The sequence below is a fragment of the Thermobia domestica genome, chromosome 8 (genome assembly GCF_964235325.1).
Source record: "Thermobia domestica chromosome 8, izTheDome1.hap1.1, whole genome shotgun sequence".
Classification (NCBI taxonomy): Eukaryota; Metazoa; Arthropoda; class Insecta; order Zygentoma; family Lepismatidae; genus Thermobia; species Thermobia domestica.
In genome coordinates this window covers 54,567,241-54,587,066 of record NC_137461.1, presented here as the reverse complement: position 1 = coordinate 54,587,066, position 19,826 = coordinate 54,567,241, and the positions used below count along the sequence as shown (strand labels likewise).

The 19,826-nt window shown below is 33.7% G+C and overlaps 1 long non-coding RNA gene across 1 annotated transcript; it reads left to right on the top strand.

Moving 5' to 3' along the window:
• The first annotated feature begins 10,984 nt into the window (after positions 1–10,984).
• LOC145691741 (uncharacterized) lies at positions 10,985–17,672 on the top strand. The gene is made up of 3 exons (XR_014132519.1): positions 10,985–11,053; positions 16,333–16,439; positions 17,548–17,672. It is a non-coding gene; the product is annotated as an uncharacterized LOC145691741 (long non-coding RNA).
• The last annotated feature ends 2,154 nt before the right edge of the window (positions 17,673–19,826 follow it).

Genomic DNA, 19,826 nt, shown 5'->3' with positions numbered 1-19,826 from the left:
GTCGCAAACTTGTGTAATTTCCTACATAGAGTTTCTAAAAACTTTCTAAACAGACCAGTCTTTGAGTGGTGGTGTGAGCATTCGTTACGTAATTTAGTTGTTCTGGGTTTGATTCTAGCTGCAGTAATTAAGGAAATTTTCATCAACTACAATATTCATTCTTCTCATGTGTAATAAAATGAAAAATACTCAATTTCTTTCGGTCTTACAAATTAAGGACGAAACGCCTTTCTAACACACAGAAAATACTAAACTATTACATCATATGTCAGACTAAAAGCTTGATTCGTACTGTTGAGAACGTAACGAGCTATGCAAACAAATCTTAAATACATAGGGGTCATTCTTAAGGCCTAGTAGGAGTCATAAATGTGTCTGAAATGATACTGTTTCCTAGCAATTATTCCGAACGGCTTTCGCTATTTCTCCTATTGCTAGAAATAATAGTAATATTTTCGCTAGCCATTTCCATCACATTCCATATATCCATTCAACCAAAATTTTCAAATAGGAATTATTCCTTTTTAAATTCGTATGTATATTTTGCTAAAATATCAATATAACTCATACATAATCTAATGTGTTTTGTCCAAAGAAAGCGTGTTACTATGTGTCTTGATCAAGACAAATATTTCTTAGTTTCAGTTTATGCATCCGAAGTATTGATATTTATATTGGCCAGGAGCTAACACCTTTTTTCTCCCCTCTTGTTTCTTTCGGATACTAATCATTCGAGAGTATACCTTATCCTAACATTTTATTTTCCTGTCCACATCAGTATGCTTATTAACGTTGTAATAGGACCCAATATTGAGGCCTAAAATCTTCAGTAATAATAATAACAATACTAATAATATGGAAGACAAATTCCCTACGAGGACATATTGTATTACAATTTTTAAAATCACATTAGACAAAAGTTACAAAATAGTCGAGATTGGAGAGAAGTGTCCGGACCACCAGGACATATCCCCTGGCTGCGTCCCTATAACTAGCTAAATATAAACGAAAGGTTTCCCGTCAAATTTCATGTAGTAAGTAGGGCTACTGAACTGAACTGAGCCAAAAGAAAAAAGTTTTTAATTTTTACATTCGACTTTTATGTCAGCTAAGCTAAAGGAGACGACGATGATAAGAATGACAGAAATAGCTGAATAAAGAATATGACGGGAAACAGAACCCGAGAAAACCTACAAACACGTCGTTCTCGGAGCACATTGGGCGAGAGCAGGTTTGCGTATAGGAACACAAACTCCAACGTTGAGAGGGTTAAGACTAAAAGCTTCATAAAGAAAGCGCATAACCTTATTGAAACAGGGTGAACCATCAAATTCACTAAACTTCGGTAGTAATGAAAACGGTATTAAAATGTTTACAGTTACCCTAAAATTGAGCATATCTCACCGTTAAGTCCGGATTTCAGGGTGTGACCGGACCTCAAGGACAAACCTCTTCGACTAGGATATACCAAACTTTTAAACGAAAGCATTAAAATAAAGTACTCTCCCGTAGGTTCTAATTGAAAATTACTCTAAAAAACAACTTAATATCACCGAACACTAAGGCATATAATAATCTAACTTTCAAGATAGTCAGAGGTAATTATAGAAAGAAATACATTGTCCAAAGATACCTATAGAGAAAATAATAAATTGAATGAGCTACAAAGCAATTATTACTTAAAGAAAGGACATACACTATTTCGAGAATCGAGATAAGACGAGAAATATTTTAAAGTACTTTTCCTCTCGTCTCGATTCACATCTCAAATGTGAGAAGATAATTTCAGTTAGCCTTGTTCAATATCGAAATTAAAGTGCTTTGTGTACTGTGAGTAGAAGTATCCAAAGACTCCCTTTTGTCATTTCGCCAACCAACTTTTTGCCTCACTCCTGCACGAAGACAGTCTTTACGATGTGTTCTTTTTAACAAGTGAGGGCAACTTGATGGTGCTGTTCTAGCTACTCAACAAGGCGTAATTAAAAATTGACTGGGCAGGTTGGGTTGACTTTCTCACTTACTTTGTACCTCAAGAATTCATTTGGCCTTCTGTCCACGAAAAAAAGAGAAAATATTCACTGTTTGATTACTGGGTTTATCATTTAACTGTATACAACAGAGCATTTTATTTTGCATCCTTTACATTACATTATAAATATTACATTATTAACATTTCATTATTAACATTTCTTTAATTTTGCTTGAGCTACAGAACCGTTATTTCTCTCATATTGAGCAAAGGGGAGCTAACCCCTTTACCCACGTATTTAGACGTGACAATGATCATGTACCTAGAAAGATGGAACAAACGCCACTCGCAAGCTTTTGCACAACTGAACACAAACAAAAGTTGGCCTAATATTTGATGCATGAGTAGTTTTTTAGATCTAGCATGAAACATATCAAAACTTTTATTTTTTCCTGGGCAACAACCATCATAACTCGCGTGCCTTCTTCGCGTTTTTAGCATGTCCTCTTTCTTCTCATTGAGATATGTGAAATTCCCGAGGAAATCCATACCAGCGGTGTTTGTCCACTACAAGACTCACTTGATTTTAGCTAGAATGAAGCCACGGACCTCACATACCAATAGTATTTACTCTATCTCTGAGCCACCACTACCTCTACAAATATTTTATTATAAATAATTAAAATAGATAATAAAGAAATAATTTATAGCATGCAGTAGAGGTTGTCTTTAAACAATTTTTATTAATAGGGAGATAGTTTCCATACCTCTTTGCAGAATGAGATATGAGAATTGTTTGGCTATCTATTGTCATGCCATTTACGTTAAAATAAGTGGATGATTAGCTTGGTGAATAATAATGAAATTGGTATTCTATTCTATCAACGGACATGGAACCTTGGATTAAGTACAGTAAACCTAAACGTACTTGCCAGTAGACCGGTAAAGACCCTTTAACTCTTCGCCTTTGAGATCAGTTCATTGCTTCTCATATGAGATGTTCTAGTGGAGATTAAAATACGAGTGCTCGCTTTAGTGCTAGTTGTATTTTCTCCTTTTATTCAAAAATTTCAGAAATTGTTATTGTGATGGTTAGTTATCATAAATCCATCCTTCCTAGGTATTTAGATATCCGTTCGATGTAGTATCTTATAAAGACAATTATTCAGTTTCGCACACTTTGTTATTACCAAATTCAATTATCTTAATATGTTGCATAATTATCCTTTTTCACAAACTCTCCAAAAATTGTTGTAAATAGCTTCAATAAATTTTCGCCTATAAAATAACTATCCTGATTTATTATTTTACATCACAATGAAATCGGTGATTTGGCTTTGTGCGTATTCTTTGCGGAGAAATTCAATATTCGATTTGCTTAAATGGCTAATCATATTCCTCTGAGTAATATCCTCTAACATTTTCATTAAAACAACAAAAGCGTCCCTCGTACAAAATTTACAGCTCTCAAGAAAATTGTTTCTGGATAATTAGGAACAAAGGGTGCGAAATGTATGCTCTTCAAATCTCTCCGTATATTTATGGCATTCTTTGGCAGTAAATTAGTCAAGGTATGGAATAAAGGATAATAAATTCTGATTTGAAGAAAATATTGTATTACTTGTTATTAATTCCTTTCAGAATAGCATCGCATCACAGTACATATAACGATAGTACTATCAGGGCGACATCCACAATGACAACTTCCCTGGTTCGTTTCTAAACTTGGGGATGTTTGTGTGAACACAGAGAAGTTACCTTCCACCCACTATCTGAAAAGAGTGGAAACGTGATATACTACTATGCGAGAGGTAATGGTTTGGTTCATGATATTACAAGGATTTCAATATCTGAATAACAAATCAAAATTTTAATAATTAGAATAACTGTTGTATTTTCATTACTTGGTGTAAGTAAGTGTAAAGTGTCGTGTGCTAATTCGGATAATTAGAAGTTTGCCAAATCTAACATTGCATACCAAACATTGAGCTGTCGACTAATCTTTAGAAACATCACATACCTCTTGGTGTTCTGCTCTGCTACTCCTACAGGTGCTGGTCCAATGATTCCTTCCTTACGTCAAGCCACAAGCTGGGCGGTGTCTCGCTAATGGTCTCTCCACTGGATGGAACGGAGGTTCAAACTACGAACAAGCTGCGATCTATGTTGAATGCACCGAAGTTCTACCAACGGCTAGCATATTAATTATCCTTCGAAACGTATAATGAACTTTCGGAGTTCGTCTAGTGAACGTTGAATCGCGTAACTTAAGGAAAGCTGTTACTAGACATTCTATTAGATAGAATCTTTTAACTTCAATCTCCGACTCTCCGTCTCCGACTATCACGACTGACTCGATCTGACTCTCCAGTCTCTACTCTTCGTCGAACTCTCTCCGTGACCTCTGGTCCTCTCGTTTTTGTGGAATTTCCTCTGATCTGGAATCTGCCGTTTCTGCATGACGTCAGAGGCGTGTGCTCTTTCTTGTCTAGGAAACGCAGTGGTTTCCTCATTGTGGTCGACGACTGGCAATCCTTGGAATGCTTCGACTCACGATTTCTGACAATTCTAACATACCCGAGAAAGTGTCTGGTGTTCACAAACATCTTACAAATTTACTTACAATAAATTCTGCCAATTCTTTCCAATCAGACGTTAATAGGATTTTAACTTTAATTTCCTGTCATGAAAACAATTCATGAAAATAAAACAAAGAATACGAACAAAGTCAAATCACCGATCTCATTGTGATGTAAAATAATAAATCAGGATAGTTAATTCATAGCCGAAAATTTATTGAAGCTATTTACAACAATTTTTGGAGAGTTTGTGAAAAAGGATAATTATGCAAAATATTAAGATAATTGAATTTGGTAATAACAAAGTGTGCGAAACTGAATAATTGTCTGTATAAGATATTACATCGAACGGATATCTAAATACCTAGGAAGGATGGATTTATGATAACTAACCATCACAATAACAATTTCTGAAATTTTTGAATAAAAGGAGAAAATACAACTAGCACTAAAGCAAGGACTGGTATTTTAATCTCCACTAGGACATCTCATATGAGAAGCAATGAACTGATCTCAAAGGCGAAGAGTTAAAGGGTCTTTACCGGTCTACTGGCAAGTACGTTTAGGTTTACTGCACTTAATCCAGGGTTCCATGTCCGTTGGTAGAATAGAACACCAATTTCATTATTATTCACCAAGCTAATCATCCACTTATTTTAACGTAAATGGCATGACAATAGATAGCCAAACAATTCTCATATCTCATTCTGCAAAGAGGTATGGAAACTATCTCCTTATTAATAAAAATTGTTTAAAGACAACCTCTACTGCATGTTATAAATTATTTCTTTATTATCTATTTTAATTACTTATAATATTTGTAGAGGTAGTGGTGGCTCAGAGATAGAGTAAATACTATTGGTACGTGAGGTCTGTGGCTTCATTCTAGCTAAAATCAAGTGAGTCTTGTAGTGGACAAACACCGCTGGTATGGATTCCCTCGGGAATTTCACATCTCTCAATGAGAAGAAAGAGAACATGCTAAAAACGCGAAGAAGGCACGCGAGTTATGATGGTTGTTGCCCAGGAAAAAATAAAAGTTTTGATATGTTTCGTGCTAGATCTCAAAAACTACTCATGCATCAAATATTAGGCCAACTTTTGTTTGTGTTCAGTTGTGCAAAAGCTTGTTAGTGGCGTTTGTTCCATCTTTCTAGGTACATGATCATTGTCACGTCTAAATACGGGGGTAAAGGGGTTAGCTCCCGTTTGCACTCACGATAGGCATCGTTGAACTAGACCGCTGTATTAAGGCACTTAATGTATCAGCTAGGTATCATAGAAATCCAATTCCAGTTACGGAAGTTAATGTGTTAACAAGGTTGCGTTACACCTATCTATCCTACGCTGCTGAAAATAACGTATTTGTAGCAAATATTTAAAATGATTGTTGTTACCCTTCTCTTCTGTAGCATTACAGCAATAGCTTTTAGTAGCTGTAATAACAACAAGTTCTCGCAATCACATGATTTAAGCAGTGTTGCATACTTCAGCAATGCTTATTATACCTCCGGAACGGTTTGAGATGTCTAAGTGTTTTAAACGGCAAAATAATATACATATCCATTACAAATCATATAAGTAACTAGATATGATACTTATCTCAGCATTTTTCGAAATAAATGCTTAAAAAGTAAACTTTTCAAGCCCTCTTAACTTTGTTCCTGTTCATTCGAAACAAGTTATACCATTACCATGGTATCCAACACTAAGGTACATTTGAAGTGCGTTATCATGTGCATGTCCGTAATGCTGTATTTCCGTCGGAGTCTTCCGAACTTTGGCTGTTTATGATGCTATAAGATAATTAGTTTGCAACATAGAATAATGAAAGTACTATTTTAAGTTTTCGTTTGACACGTCGATTTGAAATGTGTACTAATCTGACGAAGTGCCTTTTCGAAAAATATAAATTTATATTGGGCTGGAAACACTGTTTGTCGGGTCTTTGTGTTTAATACATACAAAGAAGTCATCTTTCCTACAGTTGCTGCGTGCAAAGTTTTGCTCTTGCGGTACCCGATGCTCTTGTGATGATACCGTGTACACGTAAAACAACTTAGTAAATTTTAATCTTTATCAGCAAAGTTGCTAACAACATAAGATGAATTTTTCAGTATCTTTAATAAAACTAGCCGCATGATACAAATGAATATTTGTACACTTGTAGAGATGCACAATCAAACTAATTTCTTAATGAAAGCTTTATAAACTGACTTCACCACTGAATTAGAAGGTTGCAAAATAATAGTGAGGTAAGTGCAAAATAATAGTGAGGTCTCCAATACGTAATAAGAAATAATAAAGGAAACTTCAATTAACAAACTATCCATAAAAGAAAGACAAATCAAGTAAGAGAGTTACATTATTTTAAACTTTAAAATTAAACAGTGATAATTATATTCATACCTTAGATAGATAGATAGATAGATAGATAGATAGATAGATAGATAGATAGATAGATAGATAGATATAATGTGCACAACGTACGGTCGAAAATAAGTTTCAAATGCTGTATCTTTTCAAAGTAGCATAGATGGAGAAACTTCTATTATATATAGGAATTAATAATACAGTATAATGCATGAAACAAGAGAAACGAAATCATGATTAGGTGAACAACAAATTCTGTTCTGTAGAGAAGTAATAACGTATAATGAAAACACTGTGATGCATAATACTCCTCTGATATACAGAATGAGTTAATTTACCTTCTTAGGGCGCGTTATCATCATGGACAGTTTTGCCTGCTCTTCAATGTGCACCTATCCTGCTTATAATGTTGATAATCAATTGTATATAGGCCTATGTGGAGATTTATTACTCACCGGTGTTTCTGAAGATGTTGAGATATTAACTTCCAATCTTGAATCTACTTAGGCCAAACGTACTGTACGTTCAGAATGATCTTAGGACGACGTTATTGGTAGTATACACAAATTTGTTTTTGAAGAGGAAGGTTATTTAGAAATAAGTCGAATATATCAACTTTGTTTTGCTGCCAAGTATAGAATATTCAAGTTTTACATAAATCGGACTAGCATGTACTATTTTTCTGTTTTTCTATTATATGTGTGTTGTAAGACTTAACATTTTTTCATGCCCTATGGTAGTTTACTAGCATATTTTCAGTTTATAGCCTGATGTCTAAAACTCTTAGTACAGTAAAGATATTGAGGTATAATTGAGAGGAAAACGCATACGATAATTAATTATTGGCATCTATTTAAAAACAACAAAAAATTATCAACAACATGCTACTCAATCATTGGTTATCGATTTCTGCTACATAATTTTAGACAATATGAACATAGAAGATATACACATTTACCTGTAAACGTTGTGTCCTAAATAAATGAAATAGTACACACGGTATTGTTCCTACTATTATAGCAATATCAAATACATTGCTGCTATTGCCAGAATACACTAAAAATAATACAACCAAGCAGTTCTTTGAATAATGAACGACCTTTTATCTTAAAGATCCTACTGATCTAAGAAGAATACAATGGTCGACATTTTCTCTTCCACCAACACATCTCACCGGAAAGTGTTTGTGATTCACGTAACGTTTTACAAACTTAATGAACACTACATCATTCTGACGCCCTGTATTAGTTTGAGTGAAACAAGGTACTAAATAGAAGTGCGCCGTTGATTAGACAGCTGATCAGATATTTTCATACAGTTAATATCCAACTCATTTCCAGGAATGATTTCGGTTGTTCCTTTATTAAACCAATAATGCAGGCAAGCTTACATTCGCTTACATGATATCTTTATGGGTCTAATATAAACAATTACCAACTTCTTACAATGCATTACGAAAGAAATGGTCACTATGCCTTACTCTATTACAAATACACAAAACCTTTACTGACAAATTTCACCAAATAACAGTGATTTATTTTCTGCATTTCACAAGCGGCATAGGTATATACAAATATAAGTGTTCTGACCCCTCAGGGAATGACGTACTTGCGTGACGTTGAAGTGTACAAGCTCATATTTTTGAAAATGAAATACAACTATAGTTTTGGATATCCACTAGATCGTTTTCGCACCCATCAAATATTTAGCATTACTTCAGGAAACACTGCAATTGAAAAAGTTTGTATCTCAATTATAATTCGTTTAAAATACATGCTATTTTATGAATAACATTAATTAGTTCGACTTGGGTTTAGCGTCCCTTTCAGCAGGGATACAATATTCAAAGTGGTTCTAAAAGTTAGATACGAAACGCATGAACTCATGCCTTGAATAGAATATAGGTTTCCCTCGTTAAAGTGGGTACACTAACGACATAACCAGTAAGGACCTCACGAATAACAACAAATACTCATCACTGAACAAATCATCATGCAGTACCTCCTTGTGGAGAAGGATGCTTTGGTGGACAATGCAGGAATGACTGTAATATTTGTGGATGTCGCTCTGACTTTGCTATCGTTTTTTGTACTGTGATGCGATGCTATTGTGAAAGGAATTAATAACAAGTAATAATATATTTTCTTGAAATCAGAATTTATTTTCTTTTATTCCATACCTTCACTAATTTACCTGGCAAAGAATGGCATAAATATACGGAGGGATTTGAAGCAAATACATTTCTCAAACTTCGTTCCTAAATATCCAGAAGCAATTTTGATGAGAGCTGTAAGTTTTGTACGAGGGGCGCTTCTATTATTTTAATGAAAATGTTAATGGATATTACTCAGAGAAATATGATTAGCAATTTAAGCAAATTGAATATTGAGTTTCTTCGCAAAGAATACGCACAAAGACAAATCACTGATGTAAATCAGGATTGTTATTTCATAGCCTAAAATTTAATTTCGTATTGATTGAAGCTATTTACAACACTTTTTCAGGAGTTAGTGAAAAAGGATAGTTATGCAACTTATTAAGATCATTGAACTTGGTATTAACAAAATGTACAAAACTGAATATTGTCTTTATAAGATATTATATCGAGTATCTTATAAAGACAATTATTTTCTTCTTTGTACTTTATTTTTATATGCATTCCTTACATGGATAACGGGGAACAATCAATATTACATAATAGTGTATACGATTTCTTCTAGTTACTATCTGAATCCGAATTTCGTTATGATAGTCCCCTTTGTTATGTTTGAGAAAATTCTCCAAAAAGTAAGCTATTTCCTGCTTAGAAGAGTCTTTGATTCATGCACGGCATTGTAAATTAAATACTGAAATAGTCATGCCAACCACTTAGTCATGCCATCCACTTCTAGTTAATCTAATGCTGTCGCAGTATTAGGAAGATAGCTCAATTAGATGTATTTCAGTATCGTTCTCATTGCAATAAGTTAGGTGGTTATAATACAATTTCAATTTCTACGATTACAAAACTTAGATTTTTCTCAAAAACTACGCACGAACGCATAGGTGTAAGAAAATGCCAGCATTAATATTGGCATACCTGTATTTCGAAAATTAAAATGTCCACATTCATATATGTTCCGTATGTTCCTAACTTATTTACAAATGTGCTGCGAATTGATTTTACATATACGCCACGTAAATCATGTATTTCTTATTCATGTAACAGCAGTTTATATAGAATCAGACCTGCTGAAAAGTATGAAAGTTTCGTATTGAATAGAGACACTGTTAGTGCTGCATATTCGCGATATATCTGTCATAATATTTGAAAAATGAAATATAATAGTTATAGAAGGAGTTAGGCATATTTAAGTGAGCCTAAATTTGGGCAATTCAGAATGTCATAGCCCTACTATAGCACATCGTTCTGACCATCTCAATGAGATCAATGAGATTTATTGATTTGTATTTCTCTAATATTTGGAGATAGTTTTGTTAATTGCAAGTAATTTTGTTTTACAATAATTCTTAAACAAAAAAATGCGTTGAAAGGATTATTTTCATTTCATAATGGAGGGCAACATACGCAATATCCTGCTATATGTCACGCTTACTAAGCAAAACATCAGATGTTTGCATAAAATGCAAACATTTTTCATTGTGTTATCTACAATCGAAGAAACTAAACCACTTCTTGATCAAAACCAGAATAAGTAACAATATTTATTTGTTACTGACAACAATCGTGCTATTAACGTTGCATATATTGTTCACGGAATATAATATAGAAACACAATTTTCTGTACAATCAAATCTTATGCAAAACATTGAACAATGGAAAGATGGTAATGATTTTTGCTTGAAAAACTGTTACATAATAGAATAACATCTTTCTTTTCAAAGTACAATATGATAGACATTTTGTGCGTGACTCTCACAATACTTCCCTGTTTATACCCAAAATATACGGTATGAATATAATGAAATATGCTCATGTATTGGAAAGAGTTACGGTCTCTCTGAATTGTTGAATACAATTAAATACTGCCAAATAGTGAGATCATATCTTTTCTGATGGAAATATAATGTTAATATAAAACACTAGTGCTCATAACAAAATACAAAAAATCACATTTGAAAACACGAACACGTAAGTTATGCTGTTTTCTTGTATTTTCCTAGTGAACTCATGACAAAATTTGATTTCAATTTAACAGTAAGAAAAATAATATATTTGCATTTTTGACATGCAAATTTTAGCACCATGGTGACTCAGTGGTAAGGCCCTCAACACAAGTGCATGAGATCCTTGATTAGATCACAACTAACGACAAATGATTTTTTGTGTGTACACAAATATCATGTGTATTAGTTTCCTGGAGTCGCTCTTGTTACTAACACTTTCTTCATTTTCTATTTGGTTCGCGATCATTGCCTTTGCCATCTCACTTAACCTCGGAGAATGATTATTTGAAAAATGAAATGAAATGAAATCTGAGTTTTACGTCCCACGGTTATGCCGGTTAGGCTAAAGGAGACGGTGATGATGAGAGATGAGTGAAATGGTGGAATGAAGAAAGTGGGAGAACCCCGAGAAAACCCACGAGCACGATGTTTGTCCACCACAAAGTTCACTTGGCGGGGGCTGGGATCGAACCCGGGACCCCAAGCACCAGAGGTGAACGCTCTACCACTGAGCCACCGCGCCCCCCAAAATGATTATTTGAAATCAAAAGCAGGCATACTACTAGGATTAACGTTCTTGCTTTGTAATGTATTGTTAAGGAATTCGAGTTATCCATCCATTGTAGTTTAGACTCCTACTAATTTCTTTCAGCGATTTAAATAAATTTTCCCAGATGAATGTTGAGGTGCGAACTTTAAATAAATTAGTTTTTTGACACATGACGCTACACTATTGTTATCTTGTTGTCACTTATTTATAATTCGGCATTAAATTGGTCACAAAATTCATGAATAAAGCAAGGAGAAAAAAATATCAACAAACACATTTTGGTGGGATGCACTTGAAGTTATATTTATTTGTCTCTTCGTGTTTCCAAGTAATATAAATAAACAAAACATTTTATCAGGTTTCCATAAAAATGACATTACTTTAAAATATTAACTGTATGCCCCTTTCTTGTGTCTTGTAGTTTTCGCCCTCTAATTACTCAAAAGACAAATATTTTAGACAAAGAGAAAAACTTTTTTGAGTCATTCGATTGGTGGTTATGGAGACTTTATATAGTAAAGTAGCCGCTTATGTTTTACAACAACCAGTTATTGCCTTATGTGTGAATTGCATACAAATTATTCAATTGAGTTGAGTTGAGTTGATTTTAGTTTAGCGTCCCTTTCAGCAGCGAGGCTATATGAGACGTGGACCTACTGATTAACGTGGAATCCGAACCACATGAGCTCCCGCCGGGAATCGAACCCGGGTCTCCCACGCCAAAGGCGCGTACGCTAACCGCTTAGCCACGGAGGAGCTCGCAACAAATTATTCAAGTCTTACAATTGACAAGGTATTCATAGCCCAATTACTAAGGTTACAAATTATAGAACAGCAAAGTTTGTGTGCTCAGCTAAATACATAAAGAAGTGTACACTGTGTTTTTAAAATAATAAAATGTAGGTACGTATATTTGCAATATTCAGATGTGGACAAGAGCGCCATGTTGTGGTTTACAGGAATGGGCAACAATAAGCGACGTTTAAAAAATAGTTTCAAATGTTGCTGTAGCTAATGTAAAAATTCTATTGAATTTTCGATATTCTTAAGTACAATTTCCTCTAGGCGTTTGAGAGCCTCACCTTGCCTCCCCTGATGGGCGCCCTTGGACGTGGATAGTTCAAGTAGTAAAAGGAGTTTCAAATATATATTAGAACTGAACCCAATAGCATTCCAGAAATGTGCTGCCTATGACACAAAGGGTCCAAATCCGCAATTGGTCACTTTAGACATATTTAATCTATATATGTCTAAAGTGACCAATAGTTTACTTGGATCCTTTGTGCCCTGGGCAGCTCATTTCTGGAATGCTATTGGGTTCAGTTTTAAACATGTGATGACTTTGAAAACGTGATAATTCTAATACGACTTATAAAATGTTGGGAATTAAATATGTGTGTGAAATTTAAGAGTGTTAGAGCTGGTAGAATTAGTAGCAAAATTTAACCGATGCTAACAGAGAGACCGTCAGTATGAGTTTATTAAAACATTGAGAATGAACAAATGACACGTATTTTATAGACCACTCGATTTAATCATCATTTTGTATTTAACGTCATAATAATATAGTAGTTTTCTCTTATGAGTACTTCTAAAACATTAAATTTATTTTTGAAGTATTCTATCCAATGAATCACCTCATTCAGAAGAAACAAGGTTCAAAACGTGAAGCTTTGTATCCGTTGAAAACGTCTCACACAAGTTAGATCTGGAACACACAGATGAACCTTTTCTATGTTCAAAAGATGATATTTCCATCGAAAGACGCAATAGAATGATTTATTAATGACTAGAAGCTACTAAGATTCAAATAAATAATCATTTGTGGTTTCACGTTGAAAGTTAATACCTTTCAGTAGGTAATTACTACAATAACAACAAGAATCATTGAGGAAATAATTCCTAGTACCCACATAATATCATCATCATAGTTATTTTACCATTACTGGCTGGTCACTTGCTGCAACTGAGAAGCTTCAATGCTGCACTAACTTTCGCTAATCTCTTCGTCTTCACGTAGACTTTTATGTTTTGATATTGTCCCTTAATTGTAATCTCCTTCGCCCCATCCCTGTCTTTCCTGCTACTATAAACTCAAGTCCCTCATGATACAGTTTCTTCTAGTTCGATGTCCCAATCAGTTTCTCTTTCAATTTCATATTTAAAATTGTTCTTTTCTTCCTCATCATTCATTTCCTTCTCTAACAATTCAGGGTGTACACGAAAAGATGCATATGATAAGTCTCCAAAATACACAGTATTTTATTGTAAAATATAATAGTTGACTTTAAAATTATGTTTTAAAATATCTGGACCTGAGAAAGATTGTGGTCTAACAAACCATTTTCTAAATGAGAAACAAATGACTAAACTTTTTTATTCACAGCAATTCTCAAAATTACTTTCCAGATATCATATTTAGCAATTGTATAATTGAGGTTACAAAATGAATACTACACTGTATATATACACATTTTTATTATGTTTTTCTAAAATTAATGAAATGTAATTTTTTCTAACTTATCAATAAAATTTCTTCCAACATGTTCTTAATAAACTGTTAAAGAACACATATTTTATTTTTAATTCTATTTTATTCTCTTTCCGACAAAGGGCGAAATCCATTATCATTAACTCATCATTTTATAACAATAAATACTCTGTGGAGTTCCACAGACAACGACAAAAGTTATTTCCTTTTATGAAATTAGCTTCGTTAATAACTTAAGAATGTTTGGGCAATTTGGGTACAGTTTCGAGTAAATTAAAAATAATTTAATTTTCTGCACGTTCCAGCCATGTTACTCTTATTCCCAAAATGAATTTCACGAACACGAAAGAACTTTTATTGCTAACTGCACGTGGTGCAAGGTGACGATCTTCGGGTAACCAATGTGTCCTTTATTTTCTAAACGTTGTTTGTAGTACTAGAATTAAATATGTGCGTCCAGGTAAGAGATCTTCGTTTTTTGGAGATTTGGCTTTACTATATTGGTTATACTGTTTGGATATAGGGTCAATATGAGCACATCTCTTTGAAGTATCTTATTCATGGGGAAAGGTCTATCGTCCACATGAGTTCAAGAACTCTAAGAAAAACAGTGCTAATATTTTAAAAACACATAGCATACTGCCTGATTAGTTCCTCCCAAATCAACTTGGATTAATTTAATCTTAACATGCATCAAACCCATTTATATAAGTTAATTTCGTTGCTGTGTTTTTGTGGCTTTCTTCTTTATCTTTTCTCCTTCTTCATTTGATTTCACTAAGATCTACTAAACCTATCAGGAATGAATTTTGCGCTGTACTGTACTTTTACAATTCACATAGCCGTTGATTTCAATTAGCAGTTTTGTTCAAATTTCTCTTCTCCCTTTGTCAGGTAGCAAATTCTGCATTTCCCTTTTTCCAATGTTTCGCACTAATTTCCCAGGATTCAGGGTAAAACTTTAGGATTCTCTAACGATCTAGTAGCTTTCTCAGCTATGTTAATAACTAGCCTATGTTTCTTTAATGCACGTTTTTCGGGTTTCGATTTTCGATGAGAGATTTTTGAAATTTGAATAAGTTACTGTGTTTCAAATTCTAGCGTATACTGCATTTACACACCTCATATATAAAAATGACCAAGAAAGTTCTGTCGTTTTTCGTGCGTTCAATTGGCCCTCACAACGTGAGTTGAATGCGAAGGAGATACATTGTTGCGAAGGTCAGCTGTTGGTATGGGTACGGTATGGTATGAATTGGTATGTGTATCAAATATACTACATGGTTGGGGTAGTTCAGGTACACCGTAAACTTGCTTAAGGACTAAGTGAAAATGGGACCTCCACAGAGCGTCATAACAGCGCGTATACTGTACGAGTTCAAACTGAGGTCAATCGGCGCTGCAGCAGGGCGAAAGATATGAGAGGCCTTCGGTGACGGTGCCGTGACTACTCGGAAAGTGCAGCGGTGGTTCAACAATTTTTAGGACGGTGACGAAACACTCGAAAAACGAACGAACGAACGAACCACGTGGCGAAAGACCAACGTATGTACAAAACGAATATGCTGAGGCAGCAATTGAGATGAACAGTAGCCATACATGTAAGGAACTAAGACTACAGTTCAGTGTGAGTGAAGAAACCATTCAACTTTGAAAGCACTACAAGTTGGGTTGATGGGTCCAACATGATTGGACTACGAGCCAGAAGACATTGCGAGCAGGTATATGTGTTTCCTTGCTGTCTCATTTGATGAAGGAGCCAGTTAATGCATGTAATGAAATTTGGGTCTTATATTTTCAATATCATTTAACTAATACTTCTTGTCTTACATGTATCAGACATTAGAGCATAAAATATATATTTCCTTCAACATATAAAATAAAATATGTAAAATACTTTATAATCACATTGAGGTTGATTAGAATACCATGCTAATAATGAAATTGATGCTGAATGCAGCCTAACATTTCGGCAGTCACAGAACATGAAATAATGCTTTACTTCTATGTGTATTTATATATTAAAATATTTAATTTCATGTATTGTATAATTTGATGTTTAATACACAAGATCCTTTCTTTATCCATACATGATGTAGTATGGTATTATTATTATTATTATTATTATTATTATTATTATTATTATTATTATTATTATTATTATTACTTTAGTCTTTACTAAGAAATTTGTTCCATTTTCTAGTCACCAAATTGATCTGACTGCAGCAAAGTTTTATCACATGAAGTTGAAATGCATATGGATTCTCCTTTTCATTATTTCTGTTGGATTCTCTTCCCTTTTCGATGATTGTAAGTACTTAAGAGTTATCTTCATATTTCTTCGTATATGCATTAACATCAAAGTTGTATGTACAAATGATATAATTAGAGCGTGCTCATCAGAAAGAATTAAGGCAACTTAGCTACAAGTTTAAACACAATATTTCTTTTTAATGAATTAAAAAATATAAAATGTCACTTTGGCATATAAATTTTGTAAGAAAATAAAACAAAAATGAATATCTTCGATTTTATAATAAATGAGAAATGAAACGTTTGGCTTTTGGTTTCCTCGGTTATGCTCTGTAGGCTAAAGGACATGGACAATTAAAGTGAACGGTTATTAAATAAATGAAATTAAATTAAATTTTTCGGTTTTACGTCCAACGAGTATGCCGTCTAGGCTAAAGGAGACGGTACTGATGAGTAATCAATGAAATGGTGGAATGAAGAAAGTGGGAGGAAAGGGGAGAACCCCGAGGAAACTCAGATGGTGTAAAATTATTCTACACTTCGTTTCGTTTAGTGTCAGATACGACTGGGCTAGCTGCAAATAATTTAGAGGTGTGTCTTTCGCAATGTATATACATATTTTGGGCACGTATCGTATATTCGTTTACTTCAGAATAACTGATGTTTAATAAATATGAGTTTGTGAAGTGATAATCAGTTTAGATGAAGAAAATTAATTAATTCAAGTAATGATCATGTCATTGTAAGATTTGACAAAGTATATATGAATGGGCTAACTAGCTAAAATTTTATTGTGCACCTGAAGCCACTGAAGGCAGCCTGTATTCCTGTTTTGCTGTTTTTTCCAACGCATTCCATCATCATTCTGTTGACTTAATTATCGTCTCCCTTAGCCTAAGGGGCATAATATTATTGCCTTAAACTGAAGTATTTTATTTCCAACATTTCCAAGTAGTGCACCTGTTGTACTCTGGAAAATTAATTTACATTATCAAAATCTGTTGACTTTCCACAAACTGTGTAATACGTTAGTTTGAACTCGCGTACATATAAGAAATTTAGTAAATGTTTTTTTTAATATTTCTCTTTTAATTTTGTTAATATTTACAGCTAAACTGTGTTACTCCATCATTAAAATTAATTTTTGTTTACGTTTTTATTACAGTTCCTTCTTGTGATACCGGTTGTGAAAATGGTCTTTGTACACAATCTTGCAATATATGCACTTGTGGAGAGGCTGGCAATAAATGTACTGACATTGGATGTAGTTATAAGGATATTGAACAAGAAATAAATAAGAATATTGAACAAGAAATAAATAAGTTACTATGAATCACGTTGCTCTATTATTTACCTAATAACACTATCAATGTGAGTGTGAACAATGTAAATTTTGATAGAAGAATTGTAAAGAAATGGGCTATGAAATGCATTCAAATATTCGTTCAATTGGAATAGTTGAAATATATTTTATTGACGAACGCGGGAGTTGCAATCTAATAAGAGTTAATGTTTGAGAATGAGAAAGTGATAACGAAAAATAACTAAAGACCGAATTCGATTGTAAGGAAAATAATCACTTAATGAAATACATAAATACAAGAAAAAGAGTGGAGCCTTTCTCACAGTTAGTGCATTACATTAAAACCAACTTGCTATTTAAGTTCGTAAAATTGGTATGGTACTTCTATTCTCACAGATTTGTGAAACAGTGTGTGAAGTTGAGTCAAGTTTACCGATGTTGAAACATCATCACGTGTAAATTGGAAACTTCTCAAGAACCAATAACTTGCATCATTATCACATAAGTAAGGCAACTGGATAGTAATCGAAATAAGGGATAACGATTTCAATTGTAATAACTGAGGGAGTGGAAAATTTCTTAAACGAAGAAATAAGAAAATACTCGATTTAAGAAATACAAAAATCAGTTAATTTAATAACAATAGAAGGAACATCAAGTGGCACGCTGAGTGGCTAATATTGTCAGTTATCCTGCTCCGAATAGCATGACAATTGACACTTGTGAATATTTAGGAGGAGTCTGTAGTATCCTGTGGCATAGGCAGAATTCACAAAAATATAAACAACACAATAATATAAATGGTAAGTATAACAGTTCTAATACATGCAAACTTAATAACACAGCCATACACATAGACATACACACAATAAAAGTCCAGTGCACCGGATCCCAAGGTACGGATTCGTTTTTTTTTTTTTTGTTACAGACAATCCAAATTTCGAAATAGCAGGACGTTCGATCCTGTCGTTTTTATCTGCGAAAAACTTTAGCGATTTTTGATAGGGAAGATACAATTAACACAGCCAAACAAAAAAAAATATATGCAGCATACCAAAGATTATGATTCGATGTGCTTTCGTATAGAGAATCAAAATTTGTATCCCAAGGTATAGATTAGATTTTTTTGTTACAGAGAATCCAAACTTCGAAATCCCATTACGATCGACTATGTTAATTTGGTTTTTCGCCAATAAAAGATTTACAAGGTCCATCGTCTTGCGATTTCGTAGTTTGGATTAAGTGTACCAAATACATCGAATTCATATACTGGGGTTCACGGCCATATTTTATTTTCTTGTACGGCTGCCTTACTTGTATTCTAGCTATGCAAAACCGCTTAAGCTTTCCGTCCATAAAATATTGACATGGTCAATTGTCGTGGGGTTTTGAAATTTGGATTCTGCATAACAAAGTACATCAAATCCATGCCCCGGGAGCCGGTGCACACAGCTTCTAATTTTTATGTAGCTATGTATTAAAAATATCTGGAAAACAGCTAACTGGCTTCTTTGTGAGGCAAGGGTCAGCCACTGATCAAAACTTCAACATAAACTCAATATATTATGCCACATGTTTATGCATGCAAAGGATTGTAAATGTGATACTGATTGTGTCGATCACTTCATTAACACATAAAATTACGTTCAATGTCTTCTAAAGTTAAATTAAAATGTTCCATATACAAGTGGAATATTTGTGTTATTCAGTTTGAAACTTATCCTTAATGAGTTTAGATTTGTCACCGATTCACTTAACTAAGACTGTGTTTTAAAGTTTATGCACTTTCTGCTTTACGTAGCAACGTTGATTTTAGTAATTAGAAAATTGTTATTTAACATAAACACATATACTTTTGAAGTTTCTTAATATAATTTTTAAAATTTCTTTAGTGTTTGTGAAGTAGGCAATTTTCTTTTAAGTTCGTTTAATTTCTCCATTTTCTGTTACTCCATTAGTTTAGATAAGCTAGTTTCCTATAAAATACGTCGGTCCATAAAACGTATATAAACTTTTTTCTTCAAATGAGTATGTCGATTACGGAATCATATGTGAACATACATGTAGTATCAATACTCACAAGTGTTGAGTAGTTACATGGTCTCACCTCCAAAAACTATACAATTTACAGGTCCCAATAA